Source organism: Parasteatoda tepidariorum, chromosome 11 (assembly GCF_982258835.1).
Source record: "Parasteatoda tepidariorum strain Cologne lab strain chromosome 11, Ptep-v5.0, whole genome shotgun sequence".
Taxonomy (NCBI): domain Eukaryota; kingdom Metazoa; phylum Arthropoda; class Arachnida; order Araneae; family Theridiidae; genus Parasteatoda; species Parasteatoda tepidariorum.
This window is the reverse complement of record NC_141765.1, coordinates 93,191,777-93,216,545: the sequence shown is the minus strand read 5'-3', so window position 1 is coordinate 93,216,545 and position 24,769 is coordinate 93,191,777. Positions and strand designations below refer to the sequence as shown.

Below are 24,769 nucleotides of genomic sequence, written 5' to 3'. Positions count from 1 at the left end.
TGAACAGCCAACCCAATTTTTGGGTTCACGACTACTAATGTTCAACTCAGTAGCCTTTTAATTTTGAATTCAATCCAGATGATAAGGGATTTCCCGGAGCAAGTATTGGCAGAAATGTGTCTTCGTGGACGGCTTTTTGATGAAACTAACCCGTATTTGCGTTACATGAAGTGGAAAACCACGAAAACCTCCCACAGTTAGCGTGATGGCAAAGGGACTCTAACCCGTGATCCGTTTATCACTGAGGATTTTTTAAGTCAATACTGTGGTCTGTGCAACGCGGATGAGGCTTTGATATCTATCAGCCACTGCTGGGATTCGAACCCGGTTCACATCATTGAAAAGCGAACGCTCTATCCCCTGAGCCATCACGGCTTTTTGCCGAGCAATTGAAAATACAACGATTGATTCCGAGAAAAGTGGATAGACAACTGTTTTTTTCTATTTTCAATGCTATGAAAGCTAAAATAGAATGCCAAAAAACTGATATATATTGTTCTGGCGATAAGAAGTTTACTATGTTATGTAGTTCCTGTTGCAAGGATATTTTAACGAAGACCCCAACAACTCGGCTAGAGGTTTTTTAAAGTTACATGCAGGATACTGGACGTGGCAGGTATCTAAGAACGCCATCTGTAACGGTGACGAAATTGTGCATCGTATCAACGCGAGAACTGAATCTTGCACGCGGGAAATATCTCAGCTCATTTACGTTTCCCGTAATGATAATAATGGCAAGGTTCTACTTAATAACCATACATTGATTCCAAATGCATAAAATTCTAAGTTTGATTATTTTTGACTGCATGACAGTACTGTGAACCAGGGCTAAAGAGAATAGAAGGGCTAGTTCACTCCGCTCTTAGAGCTGAAGCTACGATTTCCCTCCTCATGACGTCACTGTGTCCACAGATCTCGGAGATCGCAAGCAAAGATATGATAACTTTGCATCTTTCTCTTTGTAAAAATAAGTTAGACTTTTTCTGGTTATTAGCCTTCAAACTTTACGTAATTAACACATTATTTCCGTTCATAAACATAGTTCAAAAAAAACTTTCTTGGTTAATATATTAAAAAAAATACCATTGTAAACTTATAAAAATGTTTTGCTAGTTGGTGAAAATGACACGATAAATACTTTATTTTAAAAAGTTCAGTTTTAACTTTAATTATTAAGAAAAATGAAGGCATATATCGACACTTTTTTTATCTACATATTCTTTTATAACGATAAGTTAAGTTAAATTTAGAATTCCTGATTTTAAAATATGTCGTTAATCGCAATTTGTTCATACTTAATCATTAGGAAACATCAACCTTAAACGCTAATTACTGAAACAAAATAATAATTTAGGTTCATAATGACATTAGAAATTTTACAATTGTTTATAGACATTTAAATTTACGATGATATAATTTATAGATAGTTAAATTGAAGAGAATATAATTTTTGAAAAATGTCATAAATATTTAGAATAACTACATTAAAAAATATGTTATGAAATTAGGAGAATTTCAACTATATACTATATATTTTATTTATACTTTTTACTTACATTTTAATTTTCTTTGACTTTATCTATTTCTTAATTCTTTTCACCTGTCTTTCTTTATGAAGTAACGAGGCGGTTTCTACTTAGATAATGAATTTTTATAAAAGTTCTTTACGACAGAATAAACGTATTGCTGTTTTATATTAACTGTGTCATTTCGGAATCCATTCTTTACATAGTTGTTCATTTACTTTAGGGAACACGCGAAAAATTATACTTTTTCCTTTTGTTTTTATATCAGAATTGTTGCAAGTTGCAATCGCGCAAACTGGCATTTCGATAATAGTTTTAAATTCTTGTAAATTCACTGCAAAAACTGAGGAAAGTTATTATAGAAAATAACAAATGTCTTAGAATATCTCGCAAAAAGAAATAATCCAATATTAGTTAGAGCTAGTAAGGCCAAACTCTCCGTTCTTGAAGTAAAAGTGCGAGCTTTACGCCAAAGTGACGTCACTGGAGTGACGTCGCAGGATCGGCGCGGCGAGAGATACTTCAAAGGAGTGAACCAGCCCTTCTATTCTCTTTAGCCCTGACTGTGATCAGCCTTCTTATAGATCGCTGGGAGGCTCGCTCTAGTGAGTTGCGACTTACGTTCGAACCATATATTCTACTAGGATTTACTGTTCTGTTTAGTTCTGTTCTATCCTCTCCTAACGTAAGTACCATGAGTTTTGGGACATCTGTATATAAAGGAACATAATAAAGATTAACGAACATACGATGGGAATCTTTTATACCAAGCTCAAACTGGTCAGCGCTTGACACATTTTTCAAATAATGAACCCTATTATTACTCTTTATGTAATTTTTTTAATTTATGTGCTACTTTTATTAATCGAGACAAAGTTGTCTCGAATAATAGAAATAACGCATAAATTAAATGGTAAGGTGATATGCAAGGTGAGAAACAAATCCATCCTGTGTTTGAAAGGCTTATCAACAAATTTTACTTGATAAATAGACTTTTTTTAAAAAACGTTCAATTTGTGATTCTTTGGTGATGCGGCAGAATTCGAATTCTTCCCACACTTGCTACAATATAGCGCTATAAATGGTAGTGGATGTGGTTTTTCATCGTAATCCTGCTAAATAAAAATCACTTTGATGCAATCTCATAAAAAATCACAGGTATTTAAATCTGGAGATCAACAATTTAGACTGCTTTTTTTAAAATATGGTTCTACTGACGTAACTATTTCTCTTATAGGGAAGAGTTAGGAAGTTAATTGAGGGCCGTTAAGACCCTAAGTTCGTTCCTGAATGTCGTAGTGTATTGAAAATAATTGAGTTTTTAATACCATGTGCAAATGGTATAAAAATTCTTTTATATAGATTTGATTTGAGCACTTCAATTTTTTTTGAACTATTATTTTGTTAAAGCAACTATTTTTTTATAGGAAACAGTTATGGTGTCAGTTGAGCTGTATAACGTAGTACAACAAAATACAGGTAAGATAATAATTCTTATGTTTTATTAATTCTTAAATCTTCACCTGTTTTGATCAAAGATTTAAATTTGTCAATGCCTGTTACTACCAATTTAATTTGCTGGAGTCTTGAAAATGGGTGCTTGTCTTTGAGCACTTGAAACATGTATACTGTTATTTCTTGTTTGAATATTTTTCAAGCGAACAAAGTTTTAATCGGATAATAGCTTAATGATTTAGTTTCTTGAAACTATTTGTTTAATGCAAAAAAAAAATGCATTTTTGATAGGCAATGATAAAAATTACGTTTAATTTTTAAAATAGAAAATAAGTGCAAAAATTTGGGGCTAATAATAAAACCATGCGTGTACATTTAAGTCTAATTTATTAAATAAATCAATTTGTTGCCCAATGTAAATATCACATGCAAAGTATAAATACAAATATTGAATTGATACAAATATATGCTTACCTCCAAATGAAACAATTCATTTTAAATGCTTAGTATCTAATGAGATGCCACAATGTATTTAAAAAAAAAATTAATTAATTAATCAATCTAAAATGTGAATAAAAACTAATTCAAGTAGATATTAAAACGCATGATTAAAAAAAGTAGTTTCAGATAAAATATTTAATAATAAAATCAAATAAAAGAAACTCCCTTAAGAAAAAGATCTCAGACTAAAATATTACATTTTACACTAAAAAGCTGAAATATTATAACTCTTTTCAATGATCGATTAAAAGACTGGCTCTGACACAAACAGAATGATTTTATGCTTCTAAAAAATTGATACATCTGTAGTTCAAGAAATTCTTAATGATAAGGCAATTTTAGTGGAGAGAATAATTCACACAAATGTTCCAAAATGGTTTTGAATAAAAAAAATTGACTTAGTTAAGCATGAGAAGTTATTAAGAAATGTTAATTCATCTTTACATGAGATAGTTATTTATTCTAAAGCACTTTTTACGAATTTATTCTATTAACCTTTAAACTCTTATGTTTTTCTTGACAGTGAATATTTAATTAAGGAAATGATAAGAAATCATCTAATATTTGGGATTGAAGGATTAATGCTTTTTGATAGCCCTCTAGAAATGAAGTACAAGTGCACAAAATAAAAATAAAAAAATGGAACACCCTGAATATCTTTAATGATCTGATCTTCACGTTCTAGGACTCCATCTTAATGCTTCGATTTCCAATGATTCCTTTGTTTACAAGATTCCCAATAATAATGAACGAAATAAATTAAGAACATGAAAAAATAACTGCTGCAAAATAAAAATTTAAAAGAACTTGCTGCTCTGGAGCATCAGACGAAAAAATTTTTTTTCAGTGATAGAACTTTCGCCTTCCAATGCTGTGTCCCGGGTTGGAATCTCAGCTGTGGCTGATTGATACGAATTTCGCATCCGGCTTGCACCAACCACAGTGCTGGCGTAAAATATCCTCATTGGTAGACGGATCATAGGTTAGAGTCCCCTTACCATCAGGCTAACAATGGGAGGTTCTCGTGGTCATGTAACGTAAATGCGGTATAGTTCCACCAAAAAGTCCCCCACGAAGGAAATTTCTACCAATACTTGATTCAGGAGTTCTCTTGTCTTCTGGATTGGGCTCAAGAATTCAAAAAACCCATAAAATTGGGACGGCTGTTCAACGACGGTTATGAAATAAACTTTAAAACTAGTTGCCAGAAATCACTACAAACTACTGTTTTTGTGTATCACACTACACGCTACACTACAAACAACGAAAAAAAAGTATCGACTACAGTAGTTTCGCTACTTGTAGTGCTCTACTTCCGACCAATGAGGGTGCATTACTTTGATTCTCTTATCTGTGATGAATTTTCAAAAGGAAAGGAAAACTGCTAATTGATGCAACGGTGATCAGGCGGATGGATTCGCAATTCAGGTTGTTGGACAACTCTACGTGCATAGTTGGGTACGCTGCCTATCTCCAACAGATATTTTATTAAAATTTCAATGTTAAAATGTGTTAGTACACTTAATTAACATGGGTGATATAGATGCATATTCAAAGAAAAATCTTAATAGTACAGTACTGTTTATCAGTAAAGTAAAAATACAGAACAAACCAACGAGAGAGAAAAAAAATTTCTTTCCCACAATGCTTCACTATTCCCAGTATTGGTTAAGAGGAGAGGAGGGTGCAAATCTACCGGGTCACAAAGTCCTACATGTTCAAATCAGTACCTCTGGGGGTACAGGATTGGAGATCGATCATTTTCTGATTCAGGTCAAAATTACGATCTGCGGATGAATGAATGGATGTATGAATGGGTCCGCCCTATATTTGGGTGCGACGTATGGTGTGGCAGAAGTCTAATTCTTGGCCATAGATGGCGCCACTGAAAAGCAAGAAACGCACACTCTGCGCAAATTTGCTCGGTTTCACCAAGCAGGCTTGCCCGTGTGGCAAGTGGCATTAGCGACAACAACAAGAACCTCTGTTACTGTGCCCCTAAACGTTGTTTTCTCCCTTACACACAGGGACCATGCCTAACATCGGGGAACTATTTTGCATTATGTCATTGAAGGCTAGACTTGTTTACCTATGTACATTATTTGATAAAACTACTCGTTCAGATACTCGCATGAATTATTGAAATAGTTTATTTTAATGGCATTGCTTTTTGTAACTAAAAATAAGCTCAATCTTTTTCCTGAAATTTTTTTTATTACAATGCAGCAAACGGAAAAAGTGTAAAATATCATAATTAAAATTAATATATTTTACACTTTTTTCCGATCAACCTATTGGACGGAAGGCACTTTTAGATAATAATAAATAAATGGATTGAAAAGAATTATTTTTAATTTCTAATGCAAATACAAAAATGCAACATTTTTATTTCTTAAAATAGTTTTATATTCTCTTACAGGTTGGAAAGACTATTTGAGGGGATGACTCACCTACCTATGATTGAAGTTCTTTTCAAATGAGCGGTAATTTCAATCTTTTAAATATCTATTAGTTTATCATTTACCACGTGGCTGATCATGTGTAACACTGCAGATGAAAAAACTAAGCGCTGATTCTCTTTATACGGACAAAATTGTGTTCTAGTTTATTTTGAAAATCAAGGTCATGTATTTATAAATTTATTATTGCGCTTTTGGCATAGATAAAAGATTTTTCTTTAAAAAAAAATAAGGACGTTGTTTCTGCAATTAATATACCGAAATGTTTCACTGTGTGATACAGGGAGTTACATAGCATAGAGGGAGTTATCTTTGATTAACCTCCCCCCACCGTAGTTCTTACATATCTCGGAAACTTTGCAAGTAATTTTTAACGTAATAAAGTGTTTTCTTTAATACTTGTTTGTGTATGCGTCACAAGACATCAAAAAATAAATTTATTTCCTGATAAAGAGGTGATGAAATATCCACAAAAGTTTGAATTCTAAAAATAAGAGAAGAATTTTCAAGTATTCATCTCAGAATTTGCACTTAATTGTTCATTTTTAATATAATATAAAATAAGACACTTATATCACTGTATACATAAACAGATGGAATCAAATTTGATACATGCGTACAGACTTTTGCACCCTATTTCAGTATTTAAAATTTTGTGAATTTCATAAACGCATTGCATACGATTTTTACAATCCAAATAAACATTACATCCTTATTCAACTCAAACAACACGGCGAACACTTCCTTTTTTCATTGATAAATTTTGTACGTTAACTAAATTGTAGATTTGCGATGTATAAAATGAAATCATTTATATATTGAAGTCATACTTCAATTAAGCTTGCAAGTAATTCAGCCTAGAATTTGCCTATTAGAAAATATTTGCGCTTTAATGTTTATTTTTAATATAATGTAAAAGACATTTTTATCACACGAAGCATTAAGACATGGAATCCCATGCTTACAGACTTTCGCACCATCCTGTAAAACTTAAAAACTTTGTGAATTTTTCATGTGCAGTGCATGTAATTTTTTCAATCCAAATAAACATTGCATCATATTTATTCAACTCAAATCTGCAAACAAATTTTTTTTTTCGATGGCGAATTTTGTTCTTTAACTACATCAAAGATTTGCGATATACATTCCGTGCCCAAATTAATAGAGACACTATAAGATTATATGTAAAATCTTAATTATCAGGTGATACTATACAGCTTTATTGTTTTTTGCACGACTGAAACCGGTTTGCACTTGTTTACGTTAGTGTATCAATGGGTTAACATTGTAATGCAAAACGTTAAAAATGAATACAAATGGGAAGAATATAAAAATATCTCCTGAATGAAAACCCATTACATGTATGCTTAAATATAAAAGTATTGCCTATAAACTCGTGCAAAACATGTCATTATTAAAACACTACAGTGCGTCTAGTGATTTGGTCTAATTATTAAAATATAATTATATCATACCTGATATAATAAATATTATATATTTATCTAATAGATCGTCTAATTTATTCAACTGCCGAATTTATATTATATATCGTCTAATTTTACCAATTGATACACGAACGTCAACAATTTCAAACAGTCGTTTAAAAACAATAAAGCTGTATAGAGTATCACCTGAAGATTGAAATTTTACATAGAATCTTAGAGTGACTCTAATAATTTAGCCAGGCACTGTTTAAAATGAAATCAAAGAATAACCACCTTTATCAAGGAAATTAATTGTATTTAAAAAAATGTTTGTTCTTGGGAATTAATAGAATTCGAGAGGGAGAGCTGAGGAGTAAAGCCTGATCCTCATCGTCTGCTCCTGACTTCACAGCTACTGCGAAAATCAGATTTTTCTCAAGCAGGCGTTGTTACATCCGTAGTCGGCAAAATCTCTTCTTACAGTGGATATATTAATTGCAATTTCTTTAGAAAAACTGATTATTATTTTTCGATACATCAGATCCGTTAGAGAAATTGTATCTTAAAAATTATTTACACCGAAAATTCTTGAAAATCATCGACTGCAGAATAAAAGTCACGAAAATATTCGTGATCGGTAAACACACTGGTCTTGCACATTTTAATTAATAAATAAAATATTTTATTTTATAACAGCAGACCCAATTTTTTTGAGGTTTACGACTACTAATATTCAACTCCGTAGCCTTTTAATTTCGAAAATAATCCGGAAGACAAGGGAACTCCTGGATCAAGTATTGGGAGAAATTTGCCTTCATGGAGGACTTTTTGTTGGAACTAACCGCATTTGAATTACATGGAGAGGAAAACCTCGAAGACCTTCACGGTTAGTCTGACATCAAAAGGAAACTCTAACCCATGATCCATCTACCATTGAGAATATTTTACGTCAGAACAGCGGTCGGTGCAAGCCATTGCTGGGATTGGAACCCGGTTCACGTTTAATTTCTGATTAAATATTCTGGTTAAATTATTTCTTTAATGCCTATGATAGAAAATAGAGAATTTCGAAATTTTTGTAAGAAGTTTTTTAATATTAAAATAAGGGTGGGAAATTTCTTTAACAGTGGAAGAAATTACTTTGAAAAAATAGGTTTCTTCTAATCCAAGTGGAAGAAACTCTTTCCAATAAGGAAGTCCCGCAGTGGACTGATCGTTAAGACACGGTTCCCAGCAGATCACCGAAGTCAAGCATCACTAGCTACGGTCAGTGTGCGGGAGGGTGACCACTTGGATCAGTCTGCGTAGGGACCGAGGGTGTGCGGTATGGGTCCTCGCTAAACTGTGCTACCGTTAAGTGCTCGACTTCGCGCGCAATTCGTCGGGCTACCGAAGTGGGGGTGCCATCCCCTCTGCAGAGGATCAAAATTGTGATGGCATGTCTTCGGATCATCCTCCGGGATGTTTCCCAGACCGTCGCCAATAACCCATTGTGCAGCTCTAGTGCAGTATCTCTTTTATTTTTTTTTAAGAATTTAATTCTTAAAATTTATTGTATTTTAGAAACTTAAGTCTAAGAAAAATTTAATTATAAAAGTTCTTTATGATATATCACAAGAATGTTTGTATTTAAGTAATGTCTGTGCTTATGTTAAAGTCCTGAAAAAATAAACTCTGAATCCTGAGTACAATTTTGGATAATCTGTAGCAAGTTGAAAAAGAAATCGTACAATAATGCGTTTTTGATGAAATTAAAAACAACCTAGACCTCATTAAACAAAATGTTTAGAAAACTGAAAATAATATAAGTACACAATTATTTAGATATAGATAAACTTTGTTAGGAACATAAGGACAACCCAAATCAAAACACAAAATAAATTATTATAATAAGCTAAGAGTTTAAAATTATATTTGAAATTAAAATAAATAATATAAAAATAGTAATTTAATAGAAATAATTAAACCTTAAAAATTTTAGTTTTGAATTATTTATTAGTTATTGTTAAACAATTATGCAAAATCCCAATCTTGGTAATAATATAGTATCAAAATATAAGAAACTTTTAAAACACATAAAAAAGCGTACAACTGCCGAAAAGACGATTAAAAGATCACTAGCATTTACGATGAAATCAACACAAATAAAACCTATCAAACAGTGATTATTTAAATCCGCGATTCAAAATTCGAGGGCCGTAATAATAGCGTATTTAAAATATCGGAACTTTTAAAACCATTTAGAATTGTTAATCAATAATTTATGAAATAACCTTTAAAAGATAATTAGCAATTATATCGGCACGAATGAAGCACGTCGAAAAGTTGTGGTCTAATATCCATCATAATATTCTGCTAAAAGTATCGAAATTAAAAGTATCGAAAATTAAAAGTATTGAAAGTAACGAAGTAGAAATACAAAGTAGCAACTGCCGAAAAAACAACAAGAAAAAAATTTTCATCAGTCATTTATATTGATACTAAAAATTTGACTGAATATTCACATACATGAAAATGATCGCAAAGTCACATGAATTTAAGATAAAGTCAGGACATATAAAGAGCGTCAAAAGTGAGTACTAAAATTCGAAATTCGTGTATCGTAATAACGTATCGTAATAATATAATCAGACGTAGCCGAGAGGTGGAAATAAGCGGGTTTCAGGCTATACCTAAATATCATTTATTGAGACACATTCCTAAAGAGCTAGCATTCAAGTCACAAAATCGTTGTGCTCCTCAATAAAAATTAGAGAAAATCTTCCGAAGTAAATTAGTTGAATGTTTCATTTTAGGGAATAAAGGAAATCATTGTAATTGGTCTATGGGAACTTAGTTTTCTCACGAGTTAGCAAGGGGAAAAAATTTCAAGGTCAATTAATGCATACTTGAACTAAAAATAGATTAAAAGACAGCATGTGAATTTTAAAATGTGAGAAAGAGAGTTTTGTTTTCAATAGAAAATTAAGGAAGAGATTTACAGAAAAGAAAAAACAGAAAGATTGGTTGAAGCTTTTTATGTTAAATATATACAGTAAATATTGTTGTTCTTTGAATTTAATAACTATTTCATTTAACTAGTTTTTTTAACGACTTTATTTTTCTTATAAAGCATTTTTTTTTTAATTTTAGATATGACAGCCTAAATGACAGAGTTTCGCCAGCTTTTAGAGTATTATAGACTTTCTTCTAAGCTCATTTGAACGACATTGGAAGATGGCAGCTCTCTACTATCTCGATCAACAGCTCCAGAAAGGTCTACAAACACAAAAAGCATGCATTGAAGAGACCTAGTTTCGATATACCTTTCTCCTACTGACACCAACAAAAAAGATGTTAAGTTGACGCAAATGATGATTATGATGAAATTTGCTTGTCAGCGAGTGAAAGATTCTAACGACCCATCTGTTAAATTCATCCCATGAAGTTGAAGTTTTGCGAAAGAACTCTGCAGTGTATTCGGTGAAATTTTTCGCTCCATCTGCCAGAAAATCTGTTAAAAATAGCCTTTAATGCTCCTTCCGAGAAGAAACTCTTGCATCTTTGCTAGCTGATCAACATAATCACACAGGTTAAACTACAGTTTTCGTTTTGTCTATTTTTATTTTATAACCGTAATTGAACAGGCGACCCAATTTTCGGTTTTACGACTAATATTCAACTACATAACCTTGTAATTTTGAAAATAATCCAGAAGACAAGGACTCCTGGATCAAGAAATTGCCTTCGCGGAGGAAGTAAACCGCATTTGCCTGACATGGAGGGGAAGACCACGCCATGGTTAGCATGACTGCAAGGGGACTCTAACCCATGATCCATCTACCACGGAGTATATTTCACGTCAGCACTGTGGTCGGTGCAAGCCAGATGCGGAATTCGTATCGACCGGCAATCGCCGGGGTTCGAGCCCGGTTAACCTCAGTGGAAGACAAACGCTTTATTCCCTGAACCATCACGGCTCTTTTGTCTAGTTAAGCAAGAACAGATCCGGACTTGCATCACCTACTTATGAGTTTGCCCTGCAGATTGGTGAGGTGGCAAAAAATGGCTCAATTTATCGAAGGGATTGAGTTCCAAAGGACTGTTAGAGGCGAGAGCTTGACAAGAGGCTCTACAATAAAAGAGAATTTTGTGATCGGAATGCCTGGAAAAGTGTTTCATTGGACTAGATGAGAGTGATACTTCGATTTGGATAAGCTGAGAATTTTTGTTTTGGATGAAGCTGATGTCATGATTTCGACTTAGGGGCATCATGATCAATGCTTGCGTAATCACCGCAAGGTGTCTAATAGTTGTCAAATGATGCTGTTCTCCGCCACTTACTCGCCTGATGTGTTTTGCGGAAATGATTATAGCTGAACTCATAATGTTGCAGCTGAACTATGGAGGCCGGAAAATGTCAAGCAGTTCTATGTTATGTGTCACACCATCGAAGGCAAAGATCCAGAATTGTCCAATATCTGTGGTTCCATATCAATCGGTCAGGCCACTATATTTTGAAGAAGACCTGCAGCTTGGTTTGAAGCCCGACTGACTGCTGATGGACGTTCTGTTGGTAATTTATCTGGAGAGTTAGAGCTCAATCAATGACTGGATACACTGACTCGCTTCAGAGAATGGAAGGTACGTGACCTTTCTTTTTATCTTTATTACATTACTAATTCTTTTTCCTTATTTGCTGGTAAGGCAGTGCTTAAATAACTTTCATTTAAATCTAGGAAAATGCAATTGATAACCTTCTTAATAGTAAATAATGAATTCTAATTTTGAATAATAATTTTTTTACCTAATTGTGTAAAATAATTGTTAAATTAAAAAATAGAATAATCCTCTCAATATTGAATATATTTAAAATTGCGCATAGATTGTTTTTATGGTGGCCAATGTAATCAAGAAAAGAATTCCTTGTAACTTTCAAAATTATTTTGCATTTGTTAAAATATATATAAAAAATTTTCAACAATATGAAGGAGAAAAATTATTTGAGCGCATATCCTTATCAGGGGTCTGTTTAGAAGAAATTTGGGTCCGTTTACGGACCCTTCACAAAATATCGTTTCATAAAAACGGACCCTTCACAAAATATCGTTTCATAAAAACGGACCCTTCACAAAATATTGTTTCATAAAAACGGACCCTTCACTAATTTATCTTTTAATCCGACCCTTCACAAATTTGTTTATCTTCATTATTGTTTTGCTGATCGATTAAACCCTTCCCAGGAAGGGAGGGGGGAAAGAAAGATAGATGTAAACGAACTAAATTTTGTCTTCGGCAGACGCTTCTTCCTTTATTCGTCCGAAATGAATATTCTGCATTCAGCAGTATAGGCTAAATACCAAATATTTATATGTCGCATCGTTAATTTAATAGCTGCAATTGCTGGTTATTTTTTAAAATTTAATTTTTTTAATTATAATTTTACTGTGTTGAGCATAATCGTGTATGTCTTTACAATTTAAAAACTCCTTGAAAAAGTTTTTATTATAACGGACCCTATTTGCACAAATTCACAAAAGCGGACCCTGGTTGAAAGAATGTGACTTAACGTTTATTTTATATTCACAAATTACGAGTAATTTTTTCACAATTTTGCGAAAACGGACCTTTTACAAAATGTCTGGACAGACCCCTGCTAATGATGTCATTCTTTTACAGTGTTAAAAAAATACTTTTTGAGTGCTTGAAAAAACTTATTTTTTGTTGAAAAATTTGGCTGCGCATCCTGTATTAATAATGTAAATATTTATATTTGGCTCTGTAATCATGAAAGTTGTAACATTTATTTCAACGTTAAAGTGAACGGTATAAATAAATTTACTACCACTTTTTTTAAATTCGGTATTTTTCATACGTTGGTTACTTCTGGAGGGAAAACTTAAAATTTTTAGTTTTTGAAACACTTTTTAAATAAAAATTTTCTGGGAAACTTCTCACTGAGAATGAGGAACTCTGGATTTCGAAAGTTCTGCCAAAAAACGAGGATAGTTAACTGTTGGTCTAAGTACGTACATATCAAAGTACGACTTGAAGTTTTTCTAACTTTGTAACCGCCTGAATTTACATAAATTTCTTGTCGTACTTATCAGATTTCTTTTTACATGAAGAGACTTTCTAAACTATTGTGGAGATCTGAAACATCTGATGATAAATTTTAAAAAGCAAGAAACATCGTTTATGATCTAGATTTTGCAACGACTTTAAACAATTTGTCTGGGGTTCGGATAACCCGGAAACTTTCGTAACAGCCACTTTATGTCTCAAAAACACATAAAATTTGAAGGAAAACATTCAGACGTGCTTGGATTTTATACAGCTTCCGAACTACATGAAATAAAAAAAATGGTAATTGTAATTTTAGAAGTAAAAATATTAAACTTAGAAGCAGTGTCGACTTTGTTTGTTAATGAGAACCTGTCCAACATGGGTGAAAGCCCTTATATAGCAAGACGGAAAACAGAAAAACCTGGTACGTAAAACATTTCATTCCAGCATTTTTTTCGAAAAAAATGAAATATCTGTAACTATCAAGATTTCTTTTATAATTCTGGCATATATATGGCACTGCTTCTTTCCAAGATGAAGTAGATATTGTTGAAAAACTCCCCAAAACTAGCTATAACTGAAATGGTTTTACTACCAGCCTTTCCTCTTTTCCGTCTCGCTTTCACCCCTGCTGTCCAATATTGAGCCTTAACATCTTTCGAGTTTACGAACGCTTTTAGGATTTTAAAAATAAACTGAAGGCTTTAAATGACCAACCTGTTTTTGAAATAATCCATTTAATATATTTTAAAAGCTTGAAAAACAGTTTGTGGAAAGACGCTGAATTGATACCCGTTTAATTTTTTGCATTTTATAACTTCTTTATTCAGCTGCAAATAGAAATTTTGAAAACTTCACTTCCGCGTTAGTGGAACTCCATAGTATAAAAAGAATTATAATTTCTAGCTCTTAAATATGGAATTGATATTAACAATGTATTTCATGTTGCATTTATAAAATTAGGATAGTCTTAAATACTATCTAGTATTTTTACGATTTCTTTAAATTGAATGAAGTGACCAATATTATAAAAGTTACTTGTGTTTTATGTATAAAAGTACAGTTTTTTATTTATATCTATTAACGTATCTAACGTAGCTAAATAGGCAAGTAAGATATCGTTACCTATGCATATCATTGCGCTAAATCGAATGAGAATAAGACCAATCTGTCTGATTTAATAGTATAGCAGTTCGAAAATTTATTAAGGTTTTATGTGCAGAAAGTACAATTTTTCGACTTAGACTTACAACACCTTATGCAACTGACATTGCTATCTAGACAAGTGAGGCATTACTTCAAATTTAATTTTTTACTCTTAATCCGGTAAAATAGTCCTTTGATATAATTTCTGAGAAGAAATGAAGGCTTAATGCGGGAAATGTAAAAAAAAATTAAATAAAAGAGGATTGGTTTTCCTGAATTCAATGTCATATTTACTTATTATTGTAAAATTTAAGAATTTAATTATTGGTATAAGATGATTTAATTAAAAATTACAGGACATAATTTAGGACAAATTTATTGTAACACATACTATATAAATTCAAATGTATTAAGAACTAGAAAAAAAATATGTTGCATTAGGAGAAATTGTTTTATGTACCCTATTATTTTTCTTATAGGCCTTAAGCGTATTTTACATTTTAAATAACACAAGAATCAGTGTAAAAAGTAAAACATTTACTAACAAGTGTATTTTCAATTTTGAATTATTGTTTTTAAATTTCAATCTTAAAAACAATATTACATCTCTTTTCTTTTACACCAGACAAACCTAACAGGGTTCCTCAAAATATCTGAAATAAAAGAAAGAAATTACTATCATGATAGAATTTTATCAACACATTATTAAACTAAAAGAGATTAAATGCCTTTAATTTGAAATCAGTTAAGCCTTCAGGTATCCCTCAGATACTTACTTTAAGTTTGATAGATATTTTGATTATTGTTCTAAGATTATATTCTATACAACTAATGAAAGATGGGAGGTATAATTGGTTTTATAGTTTTTATGATTAGACTGAAATTTCTTTTAAAAAATAAATGGTATTTATAAATGAAGACTATTGAAAATGAAACTATATTGAAAAATTAGTAATTTAAACTTACATACTTACTTACATTGTAGGATAGTAAAGGATTAATAGATAAATGTAAAGTATAAATAAAAATTAAAGTATCTATAGTTAACTTTGAATAATAATGAACAAAATATTATGCAAATCATCATACACCAAACAAAAGAGGGGATGAATGTATTAAGAATTTGTATTTTTAAAAATTACTGAAAAATGGGGTAACTTTGTGAGAGATAAGGTAAATATTTGCCACACATGTTTTCTGAGTTTTCTAGTTTTAAAATAAGCTTTTCTAAAATTTAAAGTAATTCGTAGGAAATATAAAATAACTATTTCACAAATAAAAAAAATTAAACTTTTTCAAAAATCAAACACATGCTTTTACATTCAACAGGTATAAAAATTAAAGGGAAATATTAAAATTTAAAAATAAAGAAACACAATCTTTATTATATTTTATACTTTATAATAATGCAACAAAATTTTGCATTTATAACACATTTTAGTTCTATTGAAAATGAAACTATATTGAAAAATTAGTAAGGTAAAATTATGTACTTGCTACCATTACAGGAAAGTAAAGTATCTATAGATAAATATGTCTTAACTTTGAATAATAATAAACAAAATATTATGCTAATCAAAATACACCAAAACAGAGAGGGGACGAATGCAGAAGCAGATAAGAAAATAAAAAGGAAAGGGATTGTAGAATATAGAGCAGTTTGAAGTGTGGAATTTTTAATTTTAAACATTATTTTTATATAATATATTCACTACCTTTTTTTAAAAAAAAACTTTTTAATAATTACCATAAAATGGGGTGACTTCGTGGGGGACAAGGTAAATATTTACCGAGCATGTTTTCTGAATTTTCTAACTTGCATTAAAATAAGCGATTCAAAAACTAAAGAATTCTTAAGGAAAATTAAATTTTTTTCCAAACAATAGAAAACATGTTTTTTTAATCAACAGAAATAAGGATTAAAATTTAAAATTAAGAAATGCAATCTCTTATGTTTTATATTTTAAAATAATAATGCAACAAAGTTTGGCGAGATGCTTGGCTATTATTTTCATGTGAAATGCCAAAAAAATCCTTCCTCTATATTAATTTAAAAATTATTTCTATGAAAAGTAATGAAAGTTTTGATTGGAAAAAATTATAATACGTTTTAATGTTATTAGTTTAATGTAGGGTTGCACAAAGTTTTTTGAGTAAAGGGCCACTTGCACAGCAGGTTGGCTAACGAAGGGCCGCAGATGTATTTAGACATGTTAATGACAAATGTAGTAATGTTTATTTAAACATTAGCGTTCCATTTTTTTTATCAATTAACTTAGTAATATCAATAACTTAGTAGTGTTCCATTATTGAAATTCATTCAAAAATAAAAAAACTTATACTTTTTTTTACAAAAAAAACAACTTCCTATTTTTATCATATGAACAATATATTTATCAAAATAAATAAACATTGAAGAAAAGAAATGTTTTTTCTATCATATCATGCAATACGAAAATTCATTTTAGAATTAAATTCGAATAAATAAAAAAAACTGCAATGACACAGAATGAAAGTAGGAAAAAGTTTAGTCCTAATTAAGTAATATAAATTCAAATTAAATATTTTAATTGAAGAAAATTTATGGGTTTTAAACAAAAGCCTAAAATAAAAACAAAACTTTGATAGTTCAAAATAAAATTCAATGCTTATTTTGCAATGTACTTTATTATATTATTAATTATTAGATTTTCTTAAATCGTAATCATTTTCCTTTTTTTTTTATCGAAAAACATCACTTAAGCAACAAAAAATTGAAATCTAAACTACAAACAGTGAGTAGTTTAAAAATTCACGTTTTCCGTCATTTTATGAATTTCTCAAGTTGCAATAACATTGCATTTAAATTAGGGAGGGATGTAACGAGTATTTGACCCTTCTTAATATTTTTTAAAAATGTATTTTTCCAAGTTTTTTTTCATTTTTGAATTTTTATAGATATTACTTTTTTTTAAATTTATAATCAGACAAGTCAATTTTGTCCTTTTTTCGATACTTTGAGAATTGAGAAGGATTTTTTTCCATATTTCGCTGTTTTTATTATAACCCAGCATTTTAACAGAACGTCTCATACTATTAATTTATTATCACTATTTCCCTGTACTGTAATGTAAATAACCAGTAACATAGAAAAGTATGATTTTCAGTATTAAAGTTTTGTTTCAGGAACTAAGAAAAATTTGTTTTTTCTGTTTTTCTTTTTTTAGGTATTTTTAATATGACGTAGCATTTTCTTTGAAAATAAAGTTACTAATAAAATTTATTTTATAGCAATTTTGTTTCTTCTAAAATTATGGCAATGAGAAACATTTAAATTGAGATTTTCGGCATAAAATTTTCTTTTAAAAAATTAAGAACGTTTTTTTTTCTATCTTTTTGTTTTCTTTAAATAAAAAAAAACTTTTTTTAGACGTTTTCTTTATAACGCAGTAATTTTTAATAGCATTTCTGTTAACTTAATTCTTTTTTCTTGGCTTTTTCTGGTAATTGAAAAACTGAGATGTTCAGCTTTAAAATTTTTTTCCAAAAATTAAGATCGATTTTTATGTTCTCTGTTTCGCTTTTCAACATTTTCAAAAACATTCCTGATTGACCTTATTTTTTGGAGTTAATTTATGAATACATTTTTCCAGGAAATATTATTCTGAGAATTGAAATTTTAGTTTCAGTGTTGCTATGCTGCTAAAAGATTTTGCTATTTGGCCTCAAGTGTACGGCGTTCAGTCGATTTTTTCTTTTTTTTGCCGAATATTTGATTTTTGATCAAATCACAATTCATTACCATATTCGACCAAATCATATTCGTTGCGGAAATAAAAACGAAGGAGAAATAACTAGGATTTACGATGAAACTGTACTGAAATACCGTATCAAAAAGGGATTATTTAATTGCGCGATTAACAGTCACGTGTCGTAATAACATCTAGTTAAATAACAGGATCGTCAAAATAACGTGGAAAAGTATAGAAATAATTGGGAAAAATATATTTATGCTGAACTCATCACAAATAAAGCGTGTCAAAAGCATGATTTAAAATTTGTATGTCGTAATAGAACAATTGGAATTTCTTATAATACGTGGGAACGCATAGCAATAACTGGCGAAAAAAATTGTTGAAAAAAAATAGCAAGAATTGCAGAAAAAAAGATAAAATATCTCTTAGATTTGCGATGAAATCGTTACAAATAAAGTGCACAAAAAGTGATTATTTAAATTTGCGATCTGAAACTCGCGTCGTAATAAAAATTCCGGGTTTTCGAAATCACGTAGAAAAGCGGAAATAACTGTTTAAAAAAAATCATTTATATTTACGATAAAATCGGCTATTTACTAAAGAATCTGTTAAAATTGATTGTGTCAAAACGCGATGACTTAAAAATGCGATTAAAAATTGCCATTTTTAAATTCTTTTTTACTGTGCTTAGAAGCTCTCGCGGGCCGCACTTCAGCAGTCTAAGGGCGGCATTTGGCCCTTGGGTCGCAGGTTGTGCACCCCTAGTTTAATGCGAACAAATAATTGTTACATCATACTCATAAAACAAATTTGAAGAATGTTTTTTTTTTATTATTCAAAGTTAACTATTGATATTTTACTTTTCTTCAATGGCAGTTAGTATGTAAGTTTACCTTATTAATTTTTCAATATACTTTCATTTTCAATAGTCTTCATTTATAAATACCATTTATTTTTTTAAAACAAATTTCAATCCAAGCATAAAAACTACAAAACCAAATATACCTCCCTTCTTTCATTCGTGTATAGAATAATCTTTGAACTATAATCAAAATATCTATCAAACTTCAAATAAGTTTCCGAGGGATACCTGAAGGCTTAACTGATTTCAAATTAATATATTTATAATCTCCCTCATTCTAAATAATGTGTGGGGAAAATTTTATCATGATAGTAATTTCTTTCTTCTATTTCTGATATTTTGTGGAAACATGAAAGGTTTGTCTGGTGTAGAAGGAAAGAGTTGTAATATTGTTTTTATGATTGAAATTGAAAATAAAATTAAAAATGAAAATGAATAAAGTTCTAAGTATTGACATTTTTTAATTGATTCTTGCATAATTTAAAAGGCAAAATACGTTTAAAGAGCCTATAACAAAAATAGCAGGGTACATAAAAAGTATGCTATTAATAAAATATTGTTTGTTTTTCTAGCTATTAATAAATTTGAATTTGTTTAGTGCGTAAATTAACACGTTACAAATTTGTCCTAAAATAAATCCTGCAAAATTTTAATTAAATTGTCTTACATAAATAATGAGTATGTAAAATTTTACAATAATAAATTGTAAGCATGAGATTGAAAATCTTCTTGTGTTTTTGACAACAATTTGAAAAAAATTGGTATTTCATGAAAGTGATATTCATGATAATAATTGCAGTTAATGCAATGTAAACCATTTTATGACAATAAAATTCTGAGACATTATTGTATAGACAAGTTCGTCATTATTTATTATGTATTTTTAGGCTAAATTTTAAGAAAAAAATTTAATTGCTTTGATAGTTGATTCGTTCTGATGTTATAAATATCTTATGACTAAAAGGTAAGTCTAAAGTTGTATATTTCATACACTAAATCCTTATTTCTTCTAAACAAATATTTCAAACGACTACTTTACGGGATTAACCATAAAAAATTAAATAGGAAGAAAAGTCTCACTTGTCTAGATAGCAATGTCAGTTGCATAAAGTGGTATAAGTCAAAGTAAAAAAATTGTTCTTTCTACACAGGAAACTTTTATAAATTTTTGAATTGCTAAAGTATTAAATCTGAGAGCTTGGTTTTATTCGATTTAGCATATACGATACCTCACTTGCCTAGCTTGCAATGCTAGATACGTAAATATGTATAAATAAACTTTACTTTTATACATGAAACATAAATAACTTCTATAATATTAGTCACTGTTCTGGCATTCATAAGCCTGGAAAATGACAGCCAGGATAATGACAAATTCGCCATTTTATAGCATATAACTTAATTTTAATTTAATATTTTGGCCTAAGACGTTTATATTCTGCAGAAAACAACAGGGTTTCTTAAAATAACTCAGATAAATCTATGTAGTTTATGTTATCAATGATTTCACGAAAACAGGAAAATGACAACACTAAAACCTACTCACCTTGAAAAACTTTTTGAAATAGATTTTGAACCAGAAAATTGGTTCTTAATTCATGCAACAAGATATATTCATATAGGAGGGCATCTAATCACTCTATTAACATAAGATATTGATCGCTGGCTCTATCTATTTTGGTTATAAACCACTAAATAAAAGTAGCCAGGAAAATGGTATTTTCTTGGGACAAAAAAATTATTGACAGAAAAAATATTTAAAACGAAGTTTTTGTAAATAATACCCTATGCGGATATTCTGGAAATGCTTACACCGGTTGAGATAAAAAAAATAGATATTGAAAAATTTATGGGAAGTTTTGAAGCTAGTTATTACTGGAAACATTGTTTGGGACATACCAAGAAAATTACATTTTGAATTTCAATTAAATTTTTTAACTATACAAAACAGTCAATACTAGTGCAAAGTCATTTTAAAATGCTAACAGAAATACTATTTATAAATTTCGTTAAAAACAGTTTTTTTAGTATTATAGTATTAGATCTTGGAGTAAGGGAAAGTGAATTGTCATATTTCGTGAGAATCACCCATATACCGTCTCCTCGGCGAGAAACAGGTAGGGTTTTACCTTCATTTTGACAAAGCAAATGGGACTCGTGCTTAGCGATAAAATATGAAGGGGAAAATGAAATAAAAAATGTGAAATAAAATAATTATTTAATTATAAATAAGAACTTTTAAAACACACTCTTTTTCAAGCTCTTAAAATATATTAAATGGATGATTTCGAAAACAGGTCGGTCTTTAAAAGTATTCGGTTAATTTCTTAAAAGTGCTTAGCTGACTTAAGAAAAGGCACACTAAAAAAATAATAAAAATAAAGCGTTCGTAAACTCGAAAGATGTTTAGTCTCAATGTTTGACAGGGCTCTCAAATGAAGAGATTCTTATAAATAAAATTATCTCTACTTCTAAACTTAATATTTTTACTTCTAAAATCACAATTGCAATTTTTTTGTACAATACAGAAACTGTATAAAAACTAAGAATGCCTGAATGTTTTCCTTTTAACTTTGCCTTTACTTTTTTAAGCTTGTCCACAAAAAGAAACTAACGTATAAAAAATACCGAATTTAAAAAAGTGGTAGTAAATTTATTTGTATCGTTCACTTTAACGTTAAAACAAATGTTACAACTTTCATGATTAGAAAGCCAAATATAAATATTTATATTAATACATTCTCGTTGGTAGAACTATTTTGTTTACGCAAAATAAGTTCGAATAATGCAATTTTTTTTACTGTCTTTTAAGAAGACGCTAGGGCAGTATTCGGTTTATACGTTTGATAAGATTAGAGAGAAAAGAATTAAAATAAAAAGCTATGATTCTGTTAGCTGATCTTATGAAAATAATTAAAATTTTTATTTTCGGAATGTAATACTACAGTTCTAATCATAAATACCTATATTCATTATAACATTACGGTGTGTAAGACTGTTTCATTTATTTTATATAAATGCTGATGATGAAACAATTTAGTTTTTTTTATCATTTATCTTTTCGGGAGGAAAAAAACTTTTTTAGAAGACTAAAATGCTGGGAGTTAACTGTTTTATGAACTAAAACTAATTAGACATTCTAATTAGATATATTTGAATTATCTGCTCCCTCCTTTAGTGGCCTGTGGTGATAAAAGTTTTGAATACTTATGTACTAGTGAATTGGTATTGAATAATTGTTGAGGTAGCTACGCTACATTACTCCCCCACCAGAATTTTATTTGGGATAGAATTCTATGAATAAAAACATGAAACAGCAATCTCATAAAAACAGCAATAAGCAGTGTATGATTTATTGCTTTTTTTATGAGAGGCCGGGAGTGCTGTATTAGGATCACCGGATTTTAAGCGGTGATTTAAAGAGCTGTGTTAAGATCACTGTTGTGTCGCTGATCACTCATCTGTTTCTATTAGCAGTGTTAACTGCTCCCCGTAGTGTGTGATCGAGACTGAGCAGCAACAAAGCGAGGAGGATAATGTCGCATTTGCAAATAGAAAGTCAACTGTTTGTCTGTCTTCTATCCATCAAACTAGAAGTACTCAAATCGAAGTGAGTGTTTCAGTGAGAGGTAGACGTGTTGTTAGAAGCAGGCGTGTTCAAATCGAAGTGAATGCGACTATCAAGATAGGCGTGTTCGAAGGCGTCCAGTGTGAGGAGCATGTTAGCGGAAGTTTCAGTGTTATCTGTCAAAGCGAACATCAAGATAGAATCGAGTTAACATGTTTTATATACTTGTGAATCGGAATTGAAAAATTGTAGTGGTAGTTAGTCTACAAAGTTTTTTAACATTAATATTTGTACACGGAAAATTATTGGTACAGTTTTTTAGAAAAAATTGTGTTGGAAAAAAAGCTTCTGTGAAACACATTTTTTTCGCTCATTGTAAATGATTTCTATACTTATTATATTTTAATTAACAGAATTCAACTAAATTCAGTAACAAGATCAAAATTTGCCTCTTAAATTTCTAATTAAAAGTTTTTACAATTCCGAATTGGCTTTATATGAGGATATAGAAATCCTATGCTTGCTCACAAAAGCTTTTCATTAGCCTACCTGCTAAAAAGTTTTTTGTTTTTTTGAAAGAAAAAAAAAAGAAAACCTAAGTGTTTTTTAGCGAAAACACTTCTTTGCTAGCTAAAATAATATTATTTTTTTTTATAACCGTCGTTGAACAGCCGACCCAATTTTTTTGGGCTATCCATTATGGCTACCAATGTTCAACTGCGTAGCCTTGTAATTTTAAACCCAATACTGAAGACTAGGGAAGTCCTGGGTCAAGTATTGGGAGAAATTTTGCCTTCGTGGAGGCCCTTTAAATGGAACTAACCAGCATTTGCGTTACATAGAGAGGAAAACTACCCATGGTTAGCCTGATGGCTAGGAGTACAAGGGGATTTTTCTCCTAGTTTAAGCTCTTTATTGAAAATGGGTAATCATCCAAAAGTTTTCGTTAGCCCATGATCCGAAACAAGATTTGTCTTTAAAAAATTAAGGCTTAATTGTGAAATTGGCTACCGCAAAACTAAATTTTACCTCCGAGTGTTAGCTCACTATGAGAAAATATTAGCCTATTCCAACCAAACAAAACTTTTTATCCAAAAAGAGTTAGCCAAGAGCCCAAGTCGCAATTTTTGATAGTTTTCCCTTAATGAACCAACATAATCTTGATGGTAGCCATCAATAATTTCATCATGAACCATTCTATTTTTTGTTGGTAACCAACATAAGTAACAATCACCCCAATGTAGAAATTCTCACCGATTTATGATGGTCCAACATAAGAATAGCAACTTGTTTTGATGGTTTGTTCATCATAGTTTCTACCATAGTTCGTTAGAAATCAAATAGAGCGTTTGCCTTCCAATTCGGCGAACCGGGTTCGAATCCCAGTCGATACGAATTACATATCCGGCTTGTATTGTACCGACCACAGTGCTGACGTGAAATATCCTCAGTGGTGAACAGATCGGAGTCCCTTTGCCGTCAGACTAACCGTGGGAGGTTCTCGTGGTTTTCTTCTCCATGTAACGCAAATGGGGGTTAGTTCCATAAAAAGTCCTCCTCGAAGGCAAATTTCTTCCAATATTTGATCCAGGAGTTCCCTTGTCTTCTGGATTGGGTTCAAAATGACAAGGCTACGGAGTTGAACATTAGTTGTCGTAAAGCCATAAAATTGGGTCGGCTGTTCAACGAAGGTTATAAAATAAAATTAATAAAAAAAAACCTTTACTCGCCAAGTTGGCGTGAGTAAAAATACTGGTGAGAGTGGCGAGCACTGCAAAGGAATAAAATAATAAATTAAGAAACTAAATATTTTTTTGTTTAAGATTTTAAAAAGCAGATAAGAATGCAACTTTTAAATAAGAAATGGAATTGTGACATACCATGCATTTTTTAGTGTACGATTTAGACTGCTTTTTTTGAAGTATGGTTCTACTATAGCACCTATTTTTGTTATAGGAGAGAGTTATGATGTCGATTGAGCGGAATAACGTAGTGCAACAAAATTTAGGTAAGAATATAATTTTCATGTTTTATTTATTTTGATACCTT

The 24,769-nt window shown here is 30.6% G+C and overlaps 1 long non-coding RNA gene across 1 annotated transcript in view; it reads left to right on the top strand.

Moving 5' to 3' along the window:
- The window catches only part of LOC147801894 (uncharacterized), a 203,963-nt gene that overhangs the window by 82,149 nt on the left and 97,045 nt on the right, over positions 1–24,769 (top strand). Inside the window, exons 9-12 of the long non-coding RNA XR_015430533.1 lie at positions 2,954–3,005; positions 5,902–5,965; positions 10,498–11,988; positions 24,677–24,728. This is a non-coding gene — a long non-coding RNA (uncharacterized LOC147801894). The remainder of the gene's footprint in view (positions 1–2,953; positions 3,006–5,901; positions 5,966–10,497; positions 11,989–24,676; positions 24,729–24,769) is intronic.